The 6,241-nt window shown below is 24.2% G+C and overlaps 1 protein-coding gene across 1 annotated transcript in view; it reads right to left on the bottom strand.

The window, feature by feature from the left end:
- The window catches only part of LOC114131900 (branched-chain-amino-acid aminotransferase, cytosolic), a 484,947-nt gene that overhangs the window by 349,945 nt on the left and 128,761 nt on the right, over positions 1-6,241 (bottom strand). The window lies entirely within an intron of this gene.

Below are 6,241 nucleotides of genomic sequence, written 5' to 3' on the forward strand. Positions count from 1 at the left end.
GATTAAACGTAAAAATAAATGCGTATTTATACATAATTTTAAGTATACTTTTTAATAAAAATGTCTTTAAATAACAATAAAACAAAAAATCATAATAGCAGTAATTTTCTGGTGGTTAAATTACGTCATTATCGCCAGTTTAAGTGTTTGACTGGTTTGAGGTCACTGCGGTATGCGTATTCGACATTGTATGCGCAGTCAGTATTGTCTAGGGATGCCATGCGTGCCGGATTAGCTGGGACCGTTTTTGAATTTAACGTTTCGGTATCTGTATAAAGAGTTTCACGCGGTCAATTGTTCCAAAATTAAACTTCAATAATTAGTGTTGACATATTATTCACTAAACATTTGTAACACAAAAGCAATATTGATAAAATTAATAATAAGATAATCGAGTCGATTACAATATTATACCCGATTGGTGAAACATTTTTTTAAAATTGTTAACACGGTACAATACTTAATTGACAGTATTCTCGTTTAGTCACGAAAATTGACAATTGTTGATATCAAAAATTATCAAACAACCTAGTCTATAGTTTAATGTTTATTGATAATTTGTCGGTTACTGATTACGGATCTAAGACATTGTTTTATTTTTTCCTCATAGACATAAAATGTCGTTAAGTACAAATTTACTACTTTTAGTTTTCCGGTTACGAAAAAATAAAATTAGGATCAGCGGAATAATGTGGATGTTACAAATGTATCATTTACAAATACCTAAATATATGTTGGTAAATGTTGTTTGGAAACACCAAAAAATATTTAAGTTTGTAGGATTGTTGGATTCTGATATAACTATCAAAGTAATGAATGTATTTGACTTCACAATGATAATATGTCGTTGTTTTTTATGTCAAAAAAAAAAAATTTAAAGTAAATTGAAAAGTAAATTAAAGTAAATTTTTATGAGCATTTCAAGTTCAAATTTTTACGACATTCGATATTCACTGTAAAATAATAATTTTTCTTCATACAATTTTTGATATTTTGTAAAAATAAAAAAAATGCTTGCAATTTTCTCCAAACATTAATATTATCATTTTTGCTATATGATAATATTTTTAAGCTATTTATAGGCACGAAACATTTTTAATTTTTCTAAATTTCAATAAAATATTAATAGGGGCAACATTCTTGGAAACTCAATAGAGTATTCCACATAAGCTATTTTTATATCTATATAAAACTATTGAAAATACAAAAGCTCAATTTTATTTATATGCATTTTAAGTAAGGATTTTAACGAAATTCGTTATAACGTATTTTGATTATTTTAAGATAATATCTCTTTCTCTCTACATATATATAATATATTTATACTATTAACCTATTTTTACTTTTTACGGTATTTACAGAAAAATTTTATTAAATGTTGAGCTGTATTAGTTAAAATAATTTGTTAATTATAATAATACTGATAATATAACAAATTCAATATTTTGGGAAAAAGTTATATCAACCTATCCCGTAATATTAAAAATAAAATAAATGACTTTAATATTTATGTATATAAAAATAAAAACATACCATGAAAATATATAGTTTGTGATAAATATATGCTGACATACCGTCAGTATAATTTTTCGTATACAATGATATATCATTGGATTCAACATAACCATAATAGTGACCCACTCGACACCTAATCTAACAACAGAACAGTACTCACTCGCCTATTTAAATTTGAGATATATTATATAAAATTATATCATGAAATATATTAATTTTTTACTGTGATAGTTATACCTATTAAATATTATTCATATTCAGTTAAGAATTACTTTTAGTTTTAAATTCAATAATATTTTATTAGCATTTTTTTTATTTTATAAAGAATGTATTCTTTACAGTTTAACTTACATTTTTGTAATAGAGGGTTGGAGGTGAAAAGAGCGAGATGAAAATCTATAAATAATCAAATTAATAACATCATATGCACACCAATTTACGTCACTATTCAGGATATCAAAATTTACGGTTTCAAACAACAAAATTAATTTAATTTGTTCTTTAAAGAAGTCAAAATTAAATACTACCAATATTTTTTAAAGTAACTGAAGAAGTAAATACCAAACTAAGGAAAAACTAGAAATTTACATAAATCTAAGTGTTTAATAAAATTGAATATATTTTTTAGTATTACTTAAAAACAAACAATTTCAGATACTTGAAATTTCCACTAAATGTTTGTAAAGAATCCTGTAAGAGGTAAAATTTTCAAAATATTTTTAAGTTATTTATTGACATATTTTTTTCAATTTTTTTTTATCTGAATTGCAAAAAAATATTTTTATTCTGTCAAAAAACTTGAAAATTTAATAACAGAATCCATTTAAATAAATAATAATTGATAATTGTTCATATGAATACACAATTTGTGTTTAAATATGCAGACATAATTTAGTTGTATAAGTATTTGAAGTTCAAATAAATGAAGACAAAATTCGCCAACATCATGAACATTTGGAAAGTTATTTAGTTAAATGTTTATAAAATGTATCATTTTTATAGTTATGGACTTAAAATATAATACAAATTATTCTTAAATAGTTTATACTATGACAAAATTATATAGGCGCAGTTTTATTATTGACATTTTAAATTTAAAACTGTACTGAACTAGATATTTAAATGAAACATAATGATTTTAGTTTTATTTTGTTGTAATTTAAAAATATTATCCATGGTTACCTGAATTTTTAACGTATATTATTATAGTCTATTTATATAACACACAATATTATTGGTAAACATTAATTAAGGTATAATTAATAATAAAATATATTATTTTAACAACAATATAAATATATCACAACATATTATATACTTAGTAATATAGGCTGAAAACCTTCTTCGTTCAGAATTATTTGTCGTATACAATGATTATCGAATTAAAATTTAACACAAACCTACATTCAGTGACTTACTCTTCAATTACGAGGTTCACTTGACACCAACTGTTCAACAAAAGTGCAAAGCAATTACTTACTTACCTTTTGAGTTTATTAATTTATTTTAAAACTGTACTCAAACTGTGTACAATTAGAAAATTTTGATCTAATACCAAATTTTGTATATTTGATTTTTTCCTCTAAGGATTCTAGTTAGGTATTTAGTTATGTTATAGATATTTTGATACTTTTGGATACTTTTTCTTCCATCGAAATTCAATTAATCAATGTGTATATCTACGGTATAGTGTATATGTTAGATAAACACTGGTGTGGAAACGCAATGATGCTGTTTACTTTTAGTAGATGATGATGGATTTACTGAGTTGAGTCATAAAGTTTCGGAAGTCTATCGTTTACTTTGGATGGTTCAAAGAGATTTTTGAATGAAAACAAAGTTAAAAAATACATGTGGCATCGACGAACTCCATTGGATGATTACCAAAATAAAGTTTTTATATATATTTATTTTTTTATATATATATTGTCATAGATGTAACGCTATGCGCAACATCGATAGGAAATTATTTTGCTTATCTAAGACAGTAATGTAATAATATGAATTCTTTTACATGTATTATGGTACCTACCATGCCGCCGTCACCGTTCTGCGCGAATTACGTCCACCGAACGCGTTCAATGTTTCCGGTTGACAAACTTTGGTTATGACCACCATAGATTTCGGTAACGAACAAAGTTTTGCTATACGATTCACCAACGACTGCACTGCAGTAAACTTGGTCGATACTTGACATTAAACGTATTATAAAAAACCATTACTTCCACCTCACTATTTTTGACAGAAACAGTGATTAATAAGAAATGAATCTATTTTATTTTATCCAATAGGTACACGAGATGTAAAATGTATAAAAAAAAATTAACCATAATGCTTTAATTTTATATTTTTATAATTATCTATGTAATGTATAAACAATAAACAACTTATGAGTTATTAAAAAAAAAATTAAATCATACGACTACATGCATGCTAGTTTAATTTAAGTTTCACAATTAATATTAATATAATAATTAAAACATATAATTTCTTATGATCTTATACACATGTTATATTATAATTATTATATTTAAAAATATTAACTAAAATATTTAAATAACTTGAAACATATATCATTTATCTTATATATATATATATATATTCAACTAGATAAATAAGGTTTTTTTTATTAACTGTAATTATTTTTTTTATGAAATGTATAGTTTTAAATTTTTTAGTCACTACTGACTTTTGTTTTTACAAAAACAAAAAAATTATAATAAATAAATAACAATAAACTTAGCAATTAAATCAACGAAAATTGAAATATACTATTATAAAACATTAAAACTAATGTATAAATAAATAACGATGTAAAAATAATAGAAAAAAAATATCTATAACAAAATCAAAATACATCTATAATTTAATTAAAATTTACTTACTATTTTATAAGTATAATCAAAAAAAATATAATTTCTATTTCAATATTTATCTATTATGTGATACTATGAAATCAAACATAATTGTTTTCACTCAGTTGATTATTTCATTTTTTTTTTCTTAAACAAGTTTTTTAAAGTCTAAAATACAATACAAACCTCAATGTTATTAAAAAGAATTATAACAGGAAGTCAATGATTTCATCTAAACTTATTGAAGTGTGAACAATAAATTAATTTTATAGGTACTTTTTTTCAAAAATGTCTACTTGTAGATCAAAGTGAAACAAAAATGGTAAAAAAGTCAATGTAGAAATGTTTTGTCTCTTCAAAAGTTATGTTGAGCATTGCATCCCTTCGCACTACATTTAATCCAGATTATTTTCTCTCGAATGCTCGCTATACCACGAACCCTTTATTAATGTTTTCGTAGTCCGTTGACTCTCATCTTATAATTTAGCATGGGTCTTTATAATAGGTGACATAAAAACAATTTTATTTCTGGTACTGTATTCACATCAAAATCGATTACCTACATGATAAACAAGTTTATTACTTTTTATTACTTTCATAGGTCATCTCAAGCGGTCTGTATGCAATGTTTCTGTTCATGGTTCAACGCAATTCTCCCGCCTCTATTTCTCTTCTACTTTTTATTATGGCTACTTGTGAGTTTATGACTAACTCTACTGTATTTAAATGTATGAGTACGTTGTTTCTTATTTATTTATTTAGTTTATCTAATTAGTTATATAGTAACTTTTAACTTAACATTAAATAATATGTAACATTCCTTCCACCATAATTTGAATTTACTTCAAATCATTTTAGTGGTATAGCAATAAGTTAACAGTGATATAATATATTTGAATATTTAACTTTAGCAGACGTCTAAACTTAAACGTTTCAGTTGTATAAATCGTTAATTTATTTTCTTAATCAAAATTAAAAATATAAAAAGTATTGCAATAAAAAAACACATGGAAATTAATTGTGTTTATTATTATTTTTTTTTTTTTGTAAACTAATGTTTGAACTAATATTTAAAATTCTCATTCTAGAAAATTCAAATACATTTATGTTGTATAATACATTTTAATGATTATGGTATACATATAATATAATTTAACGTATGTACTAACATTGAAAAAATGATATTATAAAAGTCATATTTTGTGTATCTACTGCTTATTAAAGTCATAAAATAAATCAATTAATTTAGGTAAAAGTTATATTGGCCACCACAAATTTTGAAGTTTAGGACATATGTATTTTATATTATTGGAAATCTCCGATTTTATTTCACAGCATAAAATCTACAACTTTAAAACCAATTTATAGCTTTGGGACCAATCGCTGCTTAGGTTATGTCCATAAATATTCTATTGTTTATGTGTATCAGTAGTAGAATCCTCAAACATTTTCACCGCGATTTACCAGCTTGTGGATAAATCTGCGTTCGTTTACCGTATACCCTCTACACTGCGAAGAATTGTGCGTATAACACTCTTTTTATGAGATTTAAGAACGTCACTTGGTATCTTTTCTTTTCTTTATAGAAAAAAAATAGTCGTTTTAGTAAACCATTGACGATATACAAACCCTCTAGTACCCCATTCACGTGAGCATAGATCTCGATTACCATTATTTCTTTAAGTATTTTCCGCATGTGCAACATTTTTACCGCATGCTTTAGTGTTTTATCAGTTGGTACATTCGTATCGGAATAGCGTGGTAAATGAATGGTTTACATTGTTATTGTTTTTAAATCTTTAAATAATAGTATACTACAACAATACTTGATAACAGTTTATTATCATTATTTACAATATTAATATTTTAAA

This window comes from Aphis gossypii, chromosome 2 (genome assembly GCF_020184175.1).
Source record: "Aphis gossypii isolate Hap1 chromosome 2, ASM2018417v2, whole genome shotgun sequence".
In the NCBI taxonomy this organism is placed as follows: domain Eukaryota; kingdom Metazoa; phylum Arthropoda; class Insecta; order Hemiptera; family Aphididae; genus Aphis; species Aphis gossypii.